General features: G+C 43.5%; 1 protein-coding gene across 21 annotated transcripts in view; it reads right to left on the bottom strand.

Moving 5' to 3' along the window:
• MED12L (mediator complex subunit 12L) overlaps positions 1 to 22,390 on the bottom strand; it is a 333,748-nt gene that overhangs the window by 306,076 nt on the left and 5,282 nt on the right. The window contains exons 1-2 of one of the 21 annotated variants that reach the window (XM_042903235.1): positions 13,962 to 14,110; positions 2,064 to 2,190 (exon numbers count right to left, since the gene is read on the bottom strand). The exons of 18 other annotated variants lie outside the window; for them this stretch is intronic. The gene's annotated coding sequence lies outside the window, so the exon portion shown is untranslated. Of the gene's footprint in view, positions 1 to 2,063; positions 2,194 to 8,880; positions 8,947 to 13,961; positions 14,111 to 22,390 lie in introns of those variants that run through there. 2 more of the 21 variants (XM_042903234.1, XM_042903236.1) reach the window with 2 other exon arrangements.

Below are 22,390 nucleotides of genomic sequence, written 5' to 3' on the forward strand. Positions count from 1 at the left end.
CTCTATGCACCTTCCTAGCGCTGGGAGATGTGGCTACAGGTGGAGATGATGCTATGGGAGGAAGGCTAAATGGAAATACATACAAGAGAGCAGTAGGTGAGAGCCCAGAGTCTGCGATCGCACTGTCCAAATTTGAACCTCCAGCTCCTTTAAGAGTGGCTCTAAGCAACCTTGCAACTGTTCCTGTCCCTCAGTTTCCTCAACTGTAAGAGAGAGATAATAATAGTTTCCACTCTTATCTCCACATCCCAGTTGAAGGCAATAAAGCAGAGAGGTTAACTAGCCCAAGATCATACAGTGGTAAACAACTCCAAAGAATCCATGGTTTCTGACCACCATACTATATGAAATGGTCAGCAATTAGTATTACTGCTGTTTTTGTCCTATTTCTGGTTCAGGAAAGTGGTAACCTAAAGCTCCAGGAAGCACTCACGTGTACAAAATGTCTATTTAGGAAGCTAAAAAGACCTGGCCTTAAGAGGTGGTTCTGAAATATCTGCGTACATCAGAATACCACGGGTTTTAACACAGTTTCCTGGGCCCCATCCCCAGAATTTCCAATTCAGTAGGCCTGGGGTGGGGCCTGAAAATCTGAATTTCTAACAACATATGAATGAAGTATGCAAATCCAGGGACCACACATAAAGAGAACCACTGACATAAAGATTTGGAGTTTGTGGCTTCTAGAAAACCAGGGCTCCCATGCCCAGCATCAGTGCTGCAGTCACCATCAGGAGGAGAAAACTATACATCCAAAAAAGGCTGGTCCGAATTCTCTACCACATCTCCCTTGCCCTACTACAAAGGTGCAAATACAAAGCAATACACACACACACACACACACACACACACACACACGTATATGTATAGGTATATGTGTATGTATATAAAGAAACTAGTGCATAAAGCTTTCTCTTTCACTCTTTCGCTTCTCATAGACCCAAAACAAATAAAAACACCAAGGCCACCGTATACTCAATTACATCAGGATGCAAACGGCCAAAACAGAAGCTGTGTTTAAGGTTTACTGACAGAAAACTTTAGGTCCCCTAAGGGAAAGGGAGTAAAAGCCCAAAGCATCACAACCAAAATATGCACGCTGGTAGTTTATTTCCTAAAGTTTCTGAAAAGCGTGAAAGTCAATGGCAAGAATTTAAACAATGAGTTAAAAGTCAATTTCAAATTCTAGAGTGTTTATTATTGTTTAGCCAGTATTTCTCAAACTCTGCTCATGCACCAACACACCTCTTTCAAAGAAAAAATATTCTCTCTGACCTGAGAATGTCTGCAGACCCCAAATGGGGAAAATGGGTTAGGACACGGATACTTAATGGCATTAGGCAGCAAGAAGAGACACAGAACAAGAAGTAATGTGTGTTACATGAACTCAAACAACAAACTTCTATGACGCTTTGCTCTGAAGGCCTTTGCCAAATCTAATCAGAAAAAAGTAGAAGGGAGAGAGTCCAGATTTTGGAAAGCATGCCTCTACAATCCCCATGCCAGAAGCTGTATGGGACACAAATAGCTTCCTCTTGCACTAGCCTTGAACCTCTTCAAAGATTTTTCTAAATAAGAAGGTAACCACCAAAATTCTAACAATGGTTCTTACTGAGATTTAAACTTCTTCTGCCACACCTCGTCAATGATTTATAATAGAAGCATCAGCTGCTACTTTGCCTATGTGCAAGGTGAGACAACTAAAACCCCAAAACCTTAGGGGCACACCCAACCATTAATCAGGGTCTCATTCTTACACCTACATTCTGGGCACTGGATCAGCAGAGCTCTTTTCCAGTAAAAGGACTCCTTATTAAAAGGTTGAAAAATTTCACATTGTACAACACGGGGAATAAAAGAAAAAAAAAAGTACTTGTAGTTAACCATTGGGGAGAGGGGGACAACTATGCATTCAGAGAGTTTTTTAAATGTATTTATTTATTTATTATCAACAGCATCAAGGGCAAAATATTGCATATGCAGACCAATGTTTATATGTGAGACCTCTTATTTACTCAGCCAAGAGACGATGCTGGCTGAGAATATAAATTCACAGTCCTCACCTGGTGGCCTAGGGCAGCACTGCATCAGACCAAGGTACATATGAATTCAACAGGCTCAACACAGAACCGGTCCAAACGTAGCCTCAACATGGAGAAAGGCAGACTCTCAACCTCTTGTCCTGGGTTTCTACTAAAATAATAAGCCTTAAAGCAATTTCAGGGAGACAGGCACCCAGAAACAAACAGAAACAAAATCCTAGAAATTGTCCCACATTCATATGGAAGACCAGGATTCACTCTGTACCTTTGCATTCTATACTGACACACAAACCAGATCTTCAAGGCCTTGGGTGAACTCTAAACACACCCATAAATTTCACACATTTACTTTGAACTTCATAGAATAATCTTATTTTTTGGATCACTTTCAGAGAATCTTTTAATTTCAATAAAATGCTTCATTGGGAAAGTGAAAATATTTTGATACTAGTTTGTAAACTGGTTAAGCTCTTTCTCAAGAAAAAAACAATAAAGGTCAATTTTCAATGATCATTTCAAAGGCAGAAAATAAATGCAAACAAACACATACACAGATGCACACATACACACAAGCACACACATACTTAACCTCCTCCAGACTTCTCCTCTAACCCACAGAACACGTGCACACATGCCCTGTTTAGTCATCTACTCGTGTTGAACACACTAACTCAATGACTGTTCAATGAACTGGGCAGAAATGTCCACCCGGAATAATACCACAGAAGTAGAAAAAAGTCCCTCTACGCGCTAGTCAGGCAGACTGTGTTGGCTATGATCTTACCCAAACAAACAAAATCTTAAAACACAGCTTTCTAACTATTTTTCCTAGCCTTGTACAACTCTCCTGAAAAAAGCATTCTCTCAGACCTCTGAGGATGTCTGGGCACCCCATTTTGAGAAACAAGGCTGTTATAATCTCCAGCATGGGTGTACTTAATGGTCTTGGGGTAACACCTAGAGTTAGCAGGTATAAATGGCCCAAAAGAAAAGGGATTGATCTTCTTATCCTCATGCCTCATTCCTAACCGATTCTACTCAGAATTCTCTCAAAACATGTCTCACATTCACTCCTTCCTTTAAAATACTACAGTTCCCTCTCTAAACTGTGGCTGCTATCACAGTGGGTCCTGGCCACTGTTTCTCACGTATTTCCCTTCCTGTCTAGACTTTTACCTGAATCCATCCTGCCCACTGGCCTCCTGATGAACCTTCCCGAAACAAGTTTTCTTATCTGCCCTCCACTATGCAAAAGCCTCCAAAGGCTCTCTACTTTTTTTTTCTTCTGTTCCCCAGAAGGCGCTAAAGAATAAAAGCATGTAACACGAGATTCTACAAACCCACAGTAGCATCCATGGGGCTTCTCTCCACTGAACTCGGGCCCCAAATCAAAACACAATTACCTTACACAGGCATTAAATGCCATAAACAATCAAGTTCCACTTCTCAGTCCCACTTCCATCCTGAGCATCAAAATCACAGGGATTTGAGTTTGAATGCAGAGCCCTTACCTGTGATTGGGAACGAGGTAAGCGACCTCTCTATACCTTAGTTGCTTTGTTTGAAATGCGGCAAGAATAACTCACAGGGTTGAGGTTATATAAGATAAAACGTACAAAGAGTTTAGCACAGTGCCTGGCCCATATTAAGTGCTCTATAAATGGTGGCTACTGTTAGAAAAACTTACAGCTATATTTTATTTTTATATTTTAAGTCATTTAATCTACTTGACTATTATATTCCTTCCCACATACGTCATCTTTTCAGCCTCTAAGCCTTACATAATGCCATTCCCATCCCCTGGAGTACATTATCATGAAATCTTCTGCCTTCTTCAAACCACAACTCAGGGCTCCCCTTCACTCAATCAACAAATAAATTAGTATACAGCACTGAGCTAAGTACTGGGGGTCCCAAAGTGAGCAAATTACAAGTGATAAATGCCCCAAGGAGAAGCATTACCTGCTCAGGACACACATTATAGCAGCTTCACAGTCTGAGAAGTCAGGCAAGAATTCCCTGAAGTGGCCTTTGAGCTGAGTTCTCCTGAGAAGTAGGAGTTAACTAAGAGGAAGACTTTATAATGGTGAGGTTGACATTTTGCATAAAGTGATACAATATTAGCTCTAAGACTGAAAAGTTAGGGATGTATATTGTACTTCCTAAAGAAATCACATGCACACACCAAAAAAACAAAAACAAAAACAACACAGTGTAAGGTGGTATAACTAAAATATCAATAGGTAAATTAGAAGAAACTGTTTAATAACCCAAAAGACAGCAGGAGACACAGAAAAAAACAAATAGTAACATGTGATATCTAAATCCAACCATATCAAGTTTTATTAAATAATTAAATGTTAATAGACTACGATTCCAGTTAAAGGAGAGATATTGTCAGAATGGATAAAAAAGCAAAATCCTATGGAAACAGCCAAGTATCCATCAACTGATAGGTGGATACAGTGGCAATTATATAGATATGTGTGTGTGCACACGTACACATGTGTATAATGGAATATTACTCAGCCATAAAAAAGAATGAAATCTTGCCATTTGCAATAACATGGATGGGAGCTAGAGAGTATTATCCTAAGTGAAATTGGTCAGAGAAAGACAAATACATGACTTCACTAATGTGGAATCAAAGTAACAAATGAGCAAAGGGGGATAAAAAAGGAGAGGCAAACCAAGAAACAGACTCGTAACTATAGAGAGCAAACTGATGGTTACCAGAAGCGAGGTGGATGGGAAGACAGGTTAAATAGCTGATGGGGATTAAGGAGTGCATTTGTATCGAAGTGTTGAATCACTCTGAGTTTTTGGTTGTGAGTTCAAGCCCCACATTGGGCATAGAATTTACATCATCATCATCATCATCATTTTTAAATAAATAAATTGTAAAAGGTAAATTGACAGTAAATGGATAGGAAAGATATCAACAGTGCAAACAACAAGCCTAAGAGTGCTGGAGTAGCTATATTAATATTGGACAAAGTAGACTTCAGTGCTCCTGGGTGGCTCAGTGGGTTGAGTGTCCGACTCTTGATTTTGGCTCAGGTCATGATTTCAAGGTTCCTGAGATCAAGCCCCACGTAATGCTGTGCACTGACAGGGCCAAGGAGGCTTGGGATTCTCTGCTCTCTCTCTGCTTGCTCACAAGAGTGGAGTCTCTTTCAAAATAAACAAACATTTAAAAAAAAAGACTTCAGGGGGCGCCTGGATGGCTTAGTCGGTTGAGCGTCCGACTTCGGCTCAGGTCATGATCTCACAGCTCGTGGGTTCGAGCCCCGTGTCGGGCTCTGTGCTGATGGCTTGGAGCCTGGAGCCTGCTTTGGACTCTGTGTCTCCTCTCTCTGCCCCTCCCCCATATGTGCTCTATCAAAATTGAATAAATGTAAAAAATAAATAAATAAAATAAATAAATAGCTTCAAGATAAAGAGCGTTATCAAAGATAAAGGAGGACAACTCACAATGATAAAAGGGTCAATTTATCAGGAAGGCAAAGCAATCTCGAGCATACAGGTACCTAAAAAGAGGGACAGGAAGAGCACATATAAATAGACTGCAGGGTTGAGAAAATCAGAGAAAGAAGGCTATCATAGCAGGAGCAGAAGGGACTCGGGTGTGACCTGAGGCTAAGCAATGGGTGAGGACAGACTACACAGGATATTATGAACCAAGTGAAGACCTTCTATCTTTATCACAAGAATAGTAAAGGGTTTTATGTAGAGAGGTAAAGTCATACAACTTGAATAAATCTACAGTGTGGACAAGTGACTGGAGTTGGGTCAGATTAAATGGGAGGCTGCAGCAAGGGGATGGGAACTAGTCAGCAGGCTCTCCTAAGAGTTGGGACTTCAGGAGCGCCTGGGTGACTCAGTCAGTTAAGTGTCCGACTTCAGCTCAGGTCATGATCTTGTGGTTTTTGAGTTCGAGCCCCGCATTGGGCTCTGTGCTGACAGCTCAGAGCCTGGAGCCTGCTTCAGATTCTGTCTTTCTCTCTCTCTCTCTCTCTCTCTCTCTCTCTCTGCCCCTCCCCATCTCACACTCTGTCTCTCTCAAAAATGAATAAAAGTTAAAAAATTGAAAAAAGAAAGAAAATTTGTTTAAAAAAAAAGAAAAGAGTTGGCACATCAGATGACAGTAGCTAGGACCAAGATGGTGGTGATTAGAGGTAGAGAGAGGGGAAATATAAAGGGCTATTTAGGAGGGCTACTCAACAGGGCTTTTATTGAAGTGTTAGATAGAATGAGAGAGTGAGGTTGTCAAGAAAGAATATCACCCAGATTTCTGGGATGGTAATATCTCTTAAAATAGTATAAGCAGGGGCGCCTGGGTGGCTCAGTCGGTTAAGCATCCGACTTCAGCTCAGGTCACGATCTCGCGGTCCGTGAGTTCGAGCCCCGCGTCGGGCTCTGGGTTGATGGCTCAGAGCCTGGAGCCTGCTTCCGATTCTGTGTCTCCCTCTCTCTCTGCCCCTCCCCCGTTCATGCTCTGTCTCTCTCTGTCTCAAAAATAAATAAACGTTAAAAAAAAAAAAAATTTTTTTTAAATAGTATAAGCAGTGTTGGGGGGGGGGGGAGGGCTGGAAAGAAGAGGAACAGATCACAAGTTTTGTTTTGTTTCTATATGGGGAGAGAGAAAGAGCAGGGGAGGGGGTAGAGAGAAAAGGAGAGAAAATCCCAAGCAGGCTCTGTGGTGTCAGCACAGAGCCCAACGAGGGACTCAAACCCACCAACTGTGACATCTTTTCCTGAGCTGAAATCAAGAGTCGATGCTTAACCTGACTGAGCCACCCGGGCACCCCACAAGTTTAGTTTTAAACATAAGTTTGCGGTAGCAAACAGAACAAAATGTTTTTATAGGCACTTAAATATACAAGTCTAGAGTGCAGAGAAGTCTTGGCTGGCATTGTAAAGTTTGAGTTGTCTGAATATAGGTAGTCCCCGAGACCTGCAATGGCTGAGATAACCTATGGAGAGGGTATAGTGAGAAAAGACAAGAATCTAGGACAGACCCCACAGAAAATCCAGTATTGATTTAATGGCTGGGTAAGAGAGGAAACGTCTTCAAGGAGACGGAGATGGCACAGGCCAGAGAAGAGAAAAGGAAACCGAGAGTGCTTTACCTCAGAAGCTGAGAAGACATTGCTTCACCAACAGAGAGCTCAATAGGAGTAAGTGCTACTGGGAACGTGGCTATCACTTGTGACCTCAGTGAGGCGTGTCTCAGTGGAACGACGAAGGCAAAAGAAGCCAGACTGGAAGGAGCAGAGGAAGAAGTATGCAGTGAAGGAGACGGCACACGGGATGCTTTTGGAAAAGTTTGGAGAAAGAGGAGAGAAATGGGACAACGGAGCCATGAGGTAGAGGGAGCTCTACGATGGGTGGGTCTCGTGCATGTTTTCACAGCACCAGAAAAAATCCACCAAAGGAAATGGTTGAAGATAACAGAAGAAAAGGGAGAGATGGCTGATGGCTTGAGGTTCCTGAGAAAACAGAAAGGGACACCTAGGACCTCCTTAGCCAAGACCCAAAAGACAAAAATCTAGTACCAGACCAACTGGGGATGTACAGAGGAGGCTCTAGATAGACACACTGTTTATACATTGACTTGTGTACCCCAAAAGATATGTCAGTCCTAAACCCTACACCTGGGATTATGGCATTATTTGGAAATAGGATCTTTGCAGTTATAATTAAGGTCACAATGAAGTAGGGTAGGCCCTAATCCAGTATGGCTGGTGTCCTTATAGGAGAAAAGACGTAGAGGGAAGAAAGAGGCAGAGTAGAGCTAGGGGCTATAACACGGCAATGCCTGAGGCTACTAAAAGCTGGACAAGGCAAAGAACTATCCTCCCCTAGAGGCTTCTAGGTGTGACCCCGCCAAGAGGAGGATTCCCAACCTCCAGGAGAATAAATGTCCAGTTTTAAGCCATCCAGTCTGTGATATGTTGTGAGGGGAGCCCTAGGAAACTAAACACACCAGTAGGGAAGGTAGGTGGGGAAGCTCTGCTCTATCCCTCACAGCAAGACTATCCTCCAACATCAGGACACAGGAGAGGAAACCACTGTAGAGTCTACAATAGCTGAGAAAAGCAGCATCACTTGGCTCTATGTAAGTGGACACCCCGGCTGTCCCCCATCCCGCACCACAGAAATAGGGGCTGATTAATTTAGATCTCCTCTGAGTAAGGTGTCACATGATGTCTGTGTGAGAAAAAAAAAGTAGGGGGGGGGGGATCCCCCATTGCAGCCCATTGCAGCCAAAATGCCACTAGCCTCCTGAAGAGGGCCAAAGGAGGAGCCAAACTGACTTAAGGGATGCAAGACTCCCCTAAAAGGCAACCTAGCACTTCCTCCACCCTCACCAATGTCTCCAACACCAGGGCCACATTTGCATCAAAGCCGCATCTGAAACTCAGCTCTTTACCTCCACCCTCATCTACATTGCTATTAATATTTACCCCATCCAAACCACACCTGCAGGCCATCAATCAGTAACTATGGGGACCCACAAGAAATCAAAGAATAGGAGCTCAACACAAAACAGCAAGTCCTTCACACCTGTACACAGTAGCAGGCAAAAAGAGTACAAAAGAAAATCATGGCAATAATACTACCACTCCCTGGCCATTAAGTAGCACATTCATGTTGATCTTCATAAACCAGTGGCTTAGGCAGGATAGGTCCTCATTTTATAAGGTGAGAACTTGAGGCCAAAAGGTGGACAGAAGTGAAATGCTTAAGTGGCCACGTGAGGACCAGGTCCTGGTAGGGGCAATGTGTTCCCCAAGACAATGACATCTTTGAGAACAGTGTGGTTCCAACAAACCTAAATTGGAAGGAATCCAGGCTCCCTTTTCTGTGAAATGGACATATCTCCACCGACCTCACATGCCTGTTGTAAAGAATAGGTGACAATCACGTCAGACACTCAGCAGGGTAACACTTGAATCATTTGTATGGCCAGCACGTATAGGCCCAAATCATACACATGACCAGGTACTCAGTGACTTGCCAATGAACTGGATGGAAATATCCACCAAGGATGATGTGTTGAACACATGCAGTTCTCAAAGGTGTGGATTCCCCATGATGAAAGCCCTCCCCCTACCCATACGTGCCCTAGTAAGGCAGTCCCTCCCCATTTTAAAGTGGGAGAGTCTTTGATTCAAATTGTATCTAAATATACTTAGCATTTACTCCACTCTTATCTAAATAATTGTATCCATTAATTCACATTCAAATCACATTCAAATGTACGTCATCTTCCAATATCAAACACCTGGATGTAACTCTCAGAAATTCTGTAAGAAAACTGCCTGAGAAAAACACTTGAACTTTTAGATTTGCATAATCATAAAGGAGAAAAGAGGACTTGAGGTGTCCAGTAGTTTATCCCACCCAAAATTTTATTGAAGCCAGCCTCAAAAGGTAGTTTTGCCTTTAGAGCCCCCAGTGCTCAGGTAGGTCACAATCCCATGCAGTTCTTACACTGTGATCACATCTCCAGTAAACTCTTCCTGTAAATCATATTTTTCACTTAGCGCTGAATCTGCCTCCCACTGTGCTAGGTGACTTGAGGGCAGAGAACACAACACAAGTCATGGTTTCTGTCCTCTGAAGTTAACCGGCCAGTGAAGTGATTCACACTTATCCCCTAACCTGACCCTTTTTGTTTATCATTCTACCCCACAGCTAATTACATCCCCGACCCCATGCTAGGCACACACCTATAGGAAGGAGTGTTGTGCAATTTCTACCAAATGAATTGCTAATCCATAAAGAAAAACTTCCCAGGTCATAGGGATAAATTGGGTATAGGAAAAATCAAAGTGACACTGCACATCATCGTTCTTTCTGCCTGGAAAAGAAGGGAGAGAGACTGGGAGTTTCTCTTTGTTGTTGGTAATGGTGGCAATTTTGTCCATTTGTTTTAGGTCAATTACTGGGAAAAAGAGAGGCTAACCTGCTATTTTGAGCCAAGTAAACAAATGTCCCTGGGTCCACCTCTGAAAATGTTGTCTGAAAGTTAACCTCTGTTAATCTCTCTCAGCCTCCACCCTTTTTATTTTCAGGAGGATTACTCATTCCCACTTCTTCCAAGGAGCCTAGCCAACCTTCCAAGCAATTCTGGTGATTAACCACCACTAAAGTAGCCCAGGAGGAGGTGAACAACAGGTAACAAAGGCAAGATTTAAAGCACGGGACAGGTAGTATAAACCACAGCTCCACAGGCCCTTTTAGTAAACCAGTTCAAGCCTGAAGTCAAAGGGTGAATGGGTAAGGGAGTCTGAATATTCACTACACTTGGCAATCAAGTAATTCTAGATATCCATCATATGTATCACTAAAGACAGCACAAAAATGTCACTTTGAGGTCCTCCAGCAACAGGACCTACCATCGTAGCTGAACAGTGTCCAAGAAATCTGAGTGTTTTCCACATTCCTCTCATTTCTTTTGACCAATTTGTCACCAACTGCCAATTCTTCTTCTCCAGTCCTATTTAAAGCCCTGATCAGTGGGGCTCTTTTTACTTCATGCTTTGGTTACTACAGCCACCTCCCTCGCAGCCTCCCCGACTCCCACCAGATTTATTAGGCATGAGCTAGTGAGATAAATCCGACAGCAGGACCATGTGAGCTCCTCACCAACCCCCCCCCACCCCCACCTGCCAGGACTCCAAGCGATCTTCAGAGGCACTAACCCTCTCTTCCCCTGTACCTCAATACTCATCCCACCTTCAGCTTTTTCTTATGAAAGGGTGCAACCTGTCCCCATTCATTCACATCCTGCCCCTCACACCCTGCTCCCTCCACTGAAACCTCCAAGCATTCCAATCCTCTCTTTTCTGAACTCATGCAGCATTTTTAGCCTCCCTATATATAGATAATAGTTTTACAGCATGGGCTCAGAAGTCCAGCTCCCAACTCCATCATTATGCAGCTAACCGACCTCAAGCAAGTTAAGTAAGCCCACCTCCCACCCAGTGCCTCAGTTTCTTCATCTATAAGAAGATTAACAATACCCACCTCAGAGGGGTTTGTGAGGCTGGCATAAAACCAAATCTGTAAAGCACTCAGGATAACCAACACAATCAACACTAGCTATCATGATATAATGTGGTACTTTATACACCCCACTGAATATATGGATTATTCCTCGATTTTAAAATAAATTCATACACCCGTCATTTTCAAATGTTTTATGTGGGTCAGTGAACCAGACATTAATTTCTTTTTTTTAAATATTTATTGGAGATTATTTATTTGAGAGAGACAGAGACAGTGTGCGTGGGGGAGAGGCAGAGAGAAGAGGAGATAGAGAATCCCAAGCAGGCTCCATCCACACTGTCAGCACGGAGCCCGGTGTGGGGTCCGAACTCACAAACCATGAGATCATGACCTGAGCCAAAACCAAGAGTCGGATGGATGCTTAACTGACTGAGCCTCCCAGGAGCCCCCAGACGTTAATTTCTTGAGCAGTGCTATTCAGTGTGGTCCATAGCTGTTACTGGCCCTCAAAAAGAAAGATGCAAAAACTAAAAGTGTTTGCAAAATTTTACAGCAATTTGACATTGCCTCTACATTCAAGCTGTATTTTTCTAGTAATTCACTTTAATCATATTTCTATCAGTCTGCAACAGATTGAAAATTAATTAAAAAAAAAAAAACTGGTCCCTCAACACAGATATTTTGAGAAGCACTGTTCTAGAGGGGACAGAAGCAGACTTCTATTTCTTTTCTACACCCCCACATCACCTAGCACAGTGGGAGGTATATATCAAGTACTAAGTAAATGAAAATATAATTTCAAAAACATTTTGATTACTTAATAATGACTTAAAAGCAGATTTCATGTGAGTAGTCAAAATGTAAATAGTATCTCCAATTCATAAAGAATCTTTTTTTCAAGAGGGAGTTGACATTTAGTCTAAAACTGACCAAGGAGTAAAAACAGCTCTGACCCCGAAAGTATTTTCCATACTGCCAACACAGCACTGTGTGAAGCTTTAAAAGAAAAAGAAAAAGAAAAACAAAAACGGGTGCCTGGATGTCTCGGTCAGTTGAGCATCCGACTCTTGATTTTGGCTCAGGTCATGATCCCAGGGTTTTGGGATAGAGCCCCGCATGGGGCTCCGGGCGTGGAGCCTGCCTGGAATTCTATCTCCCCCGCTCTGCCCCTACCCTGCTTGCACATGCTCACATGCTCATTCCCTCTCTAAAAAAATAAATAAAATAGAATAAATAAATAAAAACAAAAACAACTGAGTAATGTCAATATTAATCTTCCTCACAGAACTCAGGAGAAAGGTAAATTATTTAGCAATGCCTTGGACATAATTTTGATAGGGCCTCCATGCTTCTACATAAACCAGTATCTTTGCAAAAAAATCCCAATGACACTTCAGACAAAATACATTTTTATTAGTTCTTCACTGTTGCCAATGCCTCAAATGGTCCTAATCTCAACAACCTCATTAGATTAATCCATGAATGAAATGGCTGGAAGAGGAAAGCAGCAAATTCTACCAAATTTTAATTGACAATAAGGCAGCATTTGCATAGCTAAACTGTGGCATGCTGGATGTGGGTTGAAGGCTAAGTTTGTTCCTGCTGAGGAAAATCTTCGCACATTAAAACTGACTCTGAAAATGCCTGTAGAAAATTCAGGATAAACAGCAAGCCCCAGATAAGTCCTGCCTCCTTTCCTTTCTCAGAGGCAGTAATCTGTAACACCACGCATAAGGTGTCCCTCCCCTTGGGACCTCAATCCCCTGGCCCCAGGACAAAGTCCGTCTCACTCAGCAGATACCCCTCTCTCTCCCATAGTTTCAAGATCTACTTCTCTCTCAATCTCCCAAAAAAATCTATAGGCATGTTCAGCTTATTGACTGAATATACTCTCACCTTAGTGAACTATTTGCAATTGACCTGAAGATCATGTCCTATTTCCCATCTCTGTGCCTTTCCTCATACCATCTGCCCAGAAGGCCTTGTCATCCGGAAAACACCCCCATTCCTTGAAGACTTCTAATCCCTCACAAAAACTGACCCCTCCCTCATTTGTTGCCACCACCCCACTAAAACTTTCAGTGACTTTGCCACCCAGTGTACAGGAGTATCACCCCTCCAAAGTCCCTCAAGGGTAGAAACCATGTCTTATACTTCCTGGTATCCCCATGCCCTGTACCAGGCTTCTAATAACCATTGGCTGAATAATGACTGGTTGCCAGATCCTGTCAAGACATAGGTATTTAACTTTTACCATACACCAGACCCTCTCCTGACTTCTGGAGATCGGGGGGGGGGGGGGGGGGGGGGGGGTGAAACGGACATGGTCCCTGCTTCACGGAACTTCTACTGGTTGGGAGACAGAGCAGATAAGAAATAAATCAAACACAAATGGCATTGAGTGTTGAGGAGAAAACAAGCACTTCTCAGTGATGAAGAGAATAAGGCAACCAGACAGCAGAAAGCACATGTGCAAAGGTCCTGAGGCGAGAAACTGCTAAACTAAGAGGCCACCAACATAGCTGGAACCTCACCCTATGTTACCTCTCCCCTTGGGCCACCCATCACCCCATACCCATCTCCTTAACAAGTGCCCTCTTCAGGATGTACAGCCCCGAAAAGTTCCATCCTAAGCCCGCTTCTCCATCTCTGCACACTCAACAGTAATCACAGCCATGACTTGAAATATCTACACACATAACACACCCAAATCCGTAATTCCAACTTCAGCTACTATACATTTCAACCTGGAATCCCAAGAGTTCTCTCAAACTGAAAACATTCAGAAATGCTCTCATTCTCTCCACTCCCACCTTCACCACCCTTGGAAAAAAAAATAAACAAGTTCTTTTGTTTCCTATGGCATGATGGCTTCGGGACCACCATCGATCGACTTACCCAACTGTGTGAGCCAGTGGACTCCAGGTTCAAGTCCTCTGTGGTTCCCAAGAACTTCCCAACTACACATCCACGTGAGGCCTACTCTCCTTCATATCTTTCAACACAACATATTATAAGAGACTGAATGGAGAACTAGATTTGAGAATCTAGATATTAAAGAGATTTGCAAAAACGTAAAACAATGCCACAGTAACAAGTTATTGTTCATAAAAAACATTTTAACAAGATGCTGGTTTATTATTGCAGTTAAATGGATATATATTTTTAAAATTTTTCAGTTTTAATTTCTAATAAAGTAAATTTCAAGATATATCCTACATAAACAAAAGCTCTATGGGATTCTCAATAATGTTTAAGATTATAAAGGGACCCTAAGATCAGAAAGTGTGGGAACCACTAATCTAGGCTAAAAATGCTGATATATTCTTGTACTCCTCTCTTTTACCTCACACATCCACTTTATCAATTCTGCCACCGAAATAATCTCTTAAATCCTCTCCTCCTTCTTCTCAAGCCCTGTTGGCCAAAAAAACAGACCCCTAAAGGATATCCACATCAAATCCCAGAACCTGTAAATGTTATCTTATTTTGGAAAAGGGTCTTTACAGATGTAATTATGTTAAAGATCTTGAGATGAGATCATCCAGGATTACCCAGGTAGGCCCTGAATGCAGCAACAAGTGTCCATATAAGGCACACCCAACAAAGAGACACACACAGAAAAGGCCACGTGAAGCTGGAGGCGGAAATCAGACTGAGATGTCCACAAAGAAGCCAAGAACACTGGGGCCAAGAGAGACTAGAAGAGGAAAGGGAGGATCTTCCCCTAGAGCCTCCAGAGGGAGCGCAACCCCACCAACACTCCCTTTGGACTCGTGGCCTCCAGAGCTGCGAGAGAATACATTTCCATTATTTTAAGCCACCTGGTCTGTGGAAACTTGTTATGGAAGCTGCAAGAAAATAATACATCCACCCCCAGACATGGAATGTCAGTGACCACCTGGCTACTCAGTCTTGTTGCCTCAATAAGACCCTCAGAGCCACTGTCCCCTCAAACTGCAAACATTAGTCATCTCAGTCTCATCCGTTTAACTTCACACCCTGGAACGGCACCTCACCACCTCCGCTATAATATCCAAACGCCTTAACACAGCAAAGGCCCCCGTAACTTGATCTCACCTTTCTCTCCCACTCCAACCCAGCTTCCCCCAGCATATCCCACACCACGCCTCAGGCCCAAAGCCCACAGCCCATCCCACATTCCTTCTGGCCTTTTGCACAAGCTGCTCCCTCTACCCCAAAATTAATTTTCTTCCACATCCTCAGCCCCATCCACTCCTACACATCCTTCAAGTCCCAGACTCAAAAATCTCCTATAGTAGGTCCCATCAAAAAAAAAAAAAAAAAAAAAAGAGTCACTCCCACCTGTTTCCACAGGACTTTGTACATTCCTCTCAAAGAGTATCTGAAACACTGTATTCCTGAGTTACAGGTCTATCACTTCCTGTAGACCAGGGTTTCTCAGCCTTGGAACTACTGACATTTAAGGCCAGATAATCCTTGGTGGGGGCAAAGTATTAGAGAAGGTCACAAACAATCCTGGCTTCTACCTACTAGATGTCAGTAGCAGCATGTATATATATATATGCACTTGGCCACACAGGGTTATAAAACCCAAAGTTCTGCAGATACTGCCAATTTCCCCTAGGGGAAGGGAGAATCACTCTCAAATGAAAACCACTACCCTATACTGAAGTCTTTGGGGGTCCAGGACCAATGCTCCTACCATTTGTTTATTGTCCCATTTACTCATAGAAAAAAGTTTGAGTCCTAGGTAGGGGCCAGGTGCTGTGTTCAAAGCCGGGGACATAGAAAAGAAGTTTTAGGCCCTACCCTCCCGGCTGGCAAAGGGCCTACAAAGTGCTCAATAATAATGGCTCAATTTGTTTGGCATGCATATATATACAGCAACGCTTCCCTGAAAACATGGAAAATAAAACTGAGAGGGTGAAATTCTCAAGGCCACAGCAGGTCATAACTAAGGGGGATCCATTTATATAGAACACAAGTGTGCTCCCTGGAAGCAGGCAACTGGTACACCTGTCTATATCTCTGAGAGAGCTTACCCAGAAATAAGAGTATCTCAGCCAAGAACACGCAGAGCCCATCAATGCCAAAGCCAGAGCCGTCTACACCAGAGGCCATAGATACGCTGGGAACCTTCCACCAAAAAACACAGAGTGCCTGAACTCCCAGAGTATTCTTCTCTCTGCCCAGAGACCCCAATAAAGATTCTGGCAAGCTCTAAGATCAAATGGTGAACTAAACAGTCCCCAGCTCTCACAGAGATACTAGGTGCCCCCAAATGCAGAGTAATTTTCATTGCCAGGACAACGTGAGGGTGTTTACCAGAAGCGAAGACTGTGTACCTAAGGGAGGCCAAGAAAAGTTGCAAGAACAAATCAGGGCACACAAGTGCTTGGCCCAGATCTGCCTTAACAAGTCACTTTAACCTCCCTGGGACTCAATTTCCTTTTCTATTAAATGAGAGCAACCCATCTCTAAGTTGCCTTCTAGCCTAAACATGTTTCCCCCAAAAATGCTATAGATCCATAGAATCTTTCCCTCCAAACAAAAGAGGTCAGGGCTCTTCCTTCTGCCTAAACACTTTCTGACACAGATGGAAATAAATGAAGAAGCCATTTCCATTTCCTCTAAGCTTCTGATAGGCATGGGGCAAAACTTACTGCCTAACAGACAAGACACAGGCGCTCTCTGTCTAAGCCAGAGAGTAGGAGATTTTGGGGATGTGCATTCTCTGGAGAGAGAGAAAATAAATAATAAACAAACAAAAGGAAGGGCTCACACTGTGATTATTCCAGGTGCCAATATATAAATGAAAACTACCATGACAACATGAGAATGCTTTTAGCTGCAGCAAATTGACAACTGGTCCATAATGGTTTGATTGATTACTTAACAAGTCCAGGGAGAGGTGGTCCTAAAGTCAGTTCAGTAGCTTCACAATTTCATAAAGCCACTCAACTGCCTCCTCATGTGTTGGCTTTTCATTCCTAGGCTTGTTGCCTCATGGTCACAAGACAGATGCCCTAGCTCCAACAATCATACCCTTTAATTACTTTCCCAAAGATAGAAAACTAAGGAACTATCGGAGCATTAAGAGAGGTCAGCTCCTCCTGTGCCTACACTTTTTTCAGTGAGAAAAAAATTCTTCTCCAGAAGTCCTAAGGTAGATTTCCATTAACTCTCCTTAGCCAAAATTAAGTCATATGCTCACTCCAAGCTGCAAGACAGGTTAGGTAAGTAAATGAGGGTCTGGCTTTGAAAAAAAATTTGTAGGTAGCAGATAAGGGAATCCCAGGATGAGAATAATCATCAAGTAGTCAACAAAGTGCCAAGCACAAACACACCCAAATAGTATGCTGATAAATGTTTAACAACTACCTTTAAAAAATGGAGAGGTGGGAGGGGTACCTGGGTGGCTCAGTTGGTTAAGTGTCCAACTTCAGCTAAGGCCAATCTCAAGATTCTGAGTTCGAGCCCCGCATCTGGCTCTGTGCTGACAGCTGAGATCCTGGACCCTGCTTCGTATTCTCTCTGCCCCTCCCCCGCTTGTGCGTGCACACGCGTGTATGCTCTCTCTCTCAAAGAATAACATTAAAGAAACAAAAAAAAACAAAACAAAACACCTAACTTGTAACATTTGCCCATTTCCTTGGTGTAAATACTCCCATTATGCCAGAGTTCAAGTTACCAATATATGAACCAGCTAATCAAAGTCCTAACATTTTATCATCAGTTGGTACGTGCCTGCTCCAGCACACCGCACTGAATTTATACCTCAACAGTTGGTAACAATTTAAGTTTAGGATGCTCCTTCACATTTTTTTAAGGTTAATTTTTGAGAGACAGCACAAGCATAAGAGGGGCAGAGACAGTGCGGGGGGGACGGAGGATCTGAAGTGGGCTCTGCGGGGACAGCTGAGAGCCTGATGTGGGCTCAAACTCATGAACTTTGTGAGATGACCTGAGCCGAAGTTGGATGCTCAACCAACTGTGCCACCCAGGTGCCCCATGCTCCTTCACATTTAAAACAATGTACATGTACATGAGGGGTGCCTGGGTGGCTCAGTCAGTTCAGCGCCCCAATCTTGAATTGGGCTCAGGTCATGATCTCATGGTTTGTGAGATGGAGCCCTGAGTCCGGCTGTGCAATGACAGCATGGGACCTGCTTGGGATTCATTCTCCCTCTCTCCTCGCGTCTCTCTCTCAATAAACAAACTTCAAAAAAAAATAGGAGCGTCTAGGTGGCTCAGTAGGTTAAGCATCCTACTTTGCTCAGGTCATGATCTTGTGGTTCATGAGTTCAAGTTCTGTCCCAGGCTCTGTGCTGTCAGTTCAGAGTCTGGAGCCTGCTTCAGATTCTGTGTCTCCCTCTTTCTCTGCCCCTCCTCTGCTCACATTCTGTCTTGCTCGCTCTCTTAAAAAGAGACAAACATTTTTTAAAAGTTTTAAATAAAAAATGAATGAATAAAACAATCTAGACGATTAGGGATTCTCCCCAACTCATAGGTGAGGAAAATGACACAGCAATCCAAATCACACAGTTCAAGTGGTGGACAGAGCTGGAATGCTCACGCAAACAGCCCTAACCCCAACCTCACCACACTTTTGGTGACATCAGATGTGTACATATATAAATCTACACCCTCCCAGACCCCTCTGCCTACGCATCAGCTGAAGGAGTTCTATCTTAGTTTGGAACCAACAACAAAGACCCACTCCTGTAAACCCAACCACAGTTACCTAATTACTAAGTCATTTCCTCCAATGACAACAGCAGTACACATTTATCTTTACAGTTTGGAATAAATATTAGTACAAAAAGAAAATAATCACCTCTAATCCCATCCTTGAGAGATAACAACTATTTGCCCGTGGGTGATAATCCTTCTATATTATGTAGACATAAATTTTTAGGTAGAAATCATGCTATTTTGTAATATAATGACATTTTTCTTTATTATGTAAATTTCCCAAAACAGAGAGAATAATATAATGAACTTTCTTCTCACCATCGCCAGCTTCAGACATTATCTAAAGACAATTAGAAGTCAAGTGTTTCCATGTTCCCTTCTCAGGGAGGAATGTGTAGGAGGTAGGCACCTCCCTCCACACTGCCCTTGGACTTCTTCCCTCCACGTGGCTTTCCCCACTCACACCCTGAGGTCAGCTTTTCCCCAGGCTAAGTCAACTAGCTCCTTTCACCGCTGCTCAGAGAACACTGCTAAGGAGAACTTTAATCGTGTTCATTCTTACAGACCCCTTCAACTTCTCTACTTCCTTCCTAGTCTGTCAAGAAGCCTCACAAGTGGGATTCAGAACTTCATTAAAGGAGAAGTGCAGAAGAAATACATCACAATTATTGGGAGTTTCCACTTCCACTTACTCCCTCCTGCTTCTGCTTTGTTTTCACGTGTATATGCACACACCTACAAAAGGCACCTGCTCAACTACAATCCTAGGACTCTGTTCATCCTCATCCTCTCCTACCTAGTGCTCACCCAACACAGTTTGCCTTCCAGACCTCACTTTGTGGTCCTTGAACTTCACATGTCATCACCACAGTCACCAGCCTAAGTGAAAAACCCGACAGGCTAACAATGGACAGTGGCTGCACCAGAAATTATGGTTTTACATGAGTCCCTAAAGAGCCCAGCTTAGAGTCCAGGCCCACAGTCAAACATAAAACTCCGCTGCCCCGAACAAGGTCAAAGAACATCCTCGTGGACAAAGCAAGACCTGCTCCCCTATGCCCCAGTTTAGCCAAGTGCACACAGGAGGGGGCTGTGGATACTTCAAGGGCAAGGCAGGGCATTCCACTCTGCTATAAACCGTGTACAGCAGATAGGAAACAAGCCTATGCTGGAAACCATGGTCATTAAAACAGAACTTTGGAGGTGGAGGAGGGTAGTGGCTAAACTCATTCTCACTATTTTCTATAAAAAGGTATTAATACTTCAAGTGGTATATTTGTCTAAAGATTCTAAGACATGAAATAGTGGGAAGCAGGTAGTAAATGAGGGGGTCTGGTTTACAACATTTTCTACAGATAAACACACAAACTAAAGCTACTGTTCTCAAACAATATATTTAGGAATCACCTGGAAAGCTTGTTTAAAATGCAAATTCCTCAGCTTCCTTCCCAGAAATCCTGACTCAGCAAGTCTTAGGTGGGGCATTATATCTGCATGTTTAACAAGCATCTTTGACGATTCTGCTGCAGGTGTTAGCAGACACTGAGAAATGACAGCCACATGGGTTCCTACTCTTTGGCCACAAAGTTTGGGTAGCAAAACTTCTGTAAGTAGCAGGAAGCAGCAGGGCCTCTGGCCCAGTGTTTCCTACACTGATTCTGGCCTAAGAGTCTCATGAGACCAGAGTTAAACATACAGATATTCCTCCCAGAACACTGGTATTCAGGGAGGTCTATGATGGGGCCATGCAGGCAACCAATTAATCTCAGGAGGAAGCTTTTCCCCTAACCTTCTCTTATGGTCCCCCAGGCAACTGGTCAACCTGTCCTCTCTTCCTAGGCAACTTCATCAACATCCTCCCTCTCATAGATTATAAAGAAACAAATTTTCACCTCCCCTCACCCCCACCTCCCCAGCTGTCTTTACAATAACCATTTAATGTGTTTTAAGAGTTTTACATGCTAACAAGCAAGCAGGGTTTGCCAAAATAAAACAAGCATTGGGGCAGTTAGATGTTATAAATACAACTGCTTGTTAAGAGTTCTTTCTGGGGAGCCTGGGTGACTCAGTCAGTTAAGCGTCCGACTTCAGCTCAGGTCATGATCTCACAGCCATGAGCTCGAGCCCCGCGTCGGGCTCTGTGCTGACAGCTCAGAGTCTCAAGCCTGCTTCAGATTCTGTGTCTCCCTCTCTCTCTGCCCCTCCCCTGTTCATGCTCTGTCTCTGTCTCAAAAATAAATAAACGTTAAAAAAAAAAAAAAAAAAGAATTCTTTCTGCATTTTATTAATTTCTGCAAGAACTATTTACTAAGCACCTAGTCTAATGCCAGGCACTATGCAGCTCAAAACTGTAAACGTCACAGACAAAACTCCACTCTCATGTAGTCTACTTCTCATGTGGAAGACCATGGAGAAAATCAGCAACCATTTCAGACAGTAACCAGCACTGCAAAACCTATTAACACAAGATAATGGGCTAGCAAGGATGAGCAAAGATGGGTTACAAGGAAGGAGTCTCTAAGAGCCAAATGACAGGAAACACGATTGCAGGGGCAGTCAGGGACAGGAACATAGACACAAAAGACTTGAGCCTGTTGGAAGGAGAGAGCCCACCCATGTGGTCCCACTGAACAGCCAAGGGGAGAATGAGCAAGTCAGGAAGGGGTGACTCAAGGCCTAGAGGCCAGATCTCAAAGGGCAGGGTCTTATGGATACTGTAAATACACTGGAAGTCCTGGGATCCTTTAAAAAGGGAGAGGTAATCCCAATAGTAGTGGCCTGAACTGTGCACTATGTGCCAGACATGGTTCAAATCTCATTTTATCTTTCCAACAACCCCATGTAGTAGGAACAAACATGAAACCCATTCCACAAATGAGACTGGAGTCAAAAAGGTAGTAAGTGGGGCGCCTGGGTGGCGCAGTCGGTTAAGCGTCCGACTTCAGCCAGGTCACGATCTCACGGTCCGTGAGTTCGAGCCCCGCGTCAGGCTCTGGGCTGATGGCTCGGACCCTGGAGCCTGTTTCCGATTCTGTGTCTCCCTCTCTCTCTGCCCCTCCTCCGTTCATGCTCTGTCTCTCTCTGTCCCAAAAATAAATAAAAAATGTTGAAAAAGAAAAAAAAAATTAAAAAAAAAAAAAAGGTAGTAAGTGACGAAGCCAGAACTCAAAGCCAGGTGGTTTAGCTACCGGCAGTGGTTGCAGAAGTGAGCAAGGACCAGATGGTAGGGCCTTGAAGGCCTAGGTAAGGAGTCTGTGTTTTATTCCAAGCGTAATGGAAAGCCATTGGAGGGGGACTGAGACTTCCTGACTTGTCTTTGATCCAAGAAAGGACACAACTTCTGAGAAAAGCCCACCAGACCCCGGCTGAGCCGGCTGCTAAACCAAACTCCCACAACGTTAGCCATACCAGATGCCTAGTCCTGCCCTACCTGCATCAGGCAGAACTCTTTAGCCTCTGCAGAAGTGGATGTCATCGCTCTGGGTCAGGGTCCAGAGCAGGGACTGGACCAGCAGCCATCAGATCACCAGGCATCTTATTGAGCCCTGGCTCAGAACTACAGGATCGGAAAAACCCAGCCATCAGTTTGTAACAAACCCCTACAGGTGATCAGGAGAGGTCAAGTTTGAGAACAGCTGTTCTGGGCT

This window comes from Panthera leo, chromosome C2, assembly GCF_018350215.1.
Source record: "Panthera leo isolate Ple1 chromosome C2, P.leo_Ple1_pat1.1, whole genome shotgun sequence".
NCBI lineage: Eukaryota > Metazoa > Chordata > Mammalia > Carnivora > Felidae > Panthera > Panthera leo.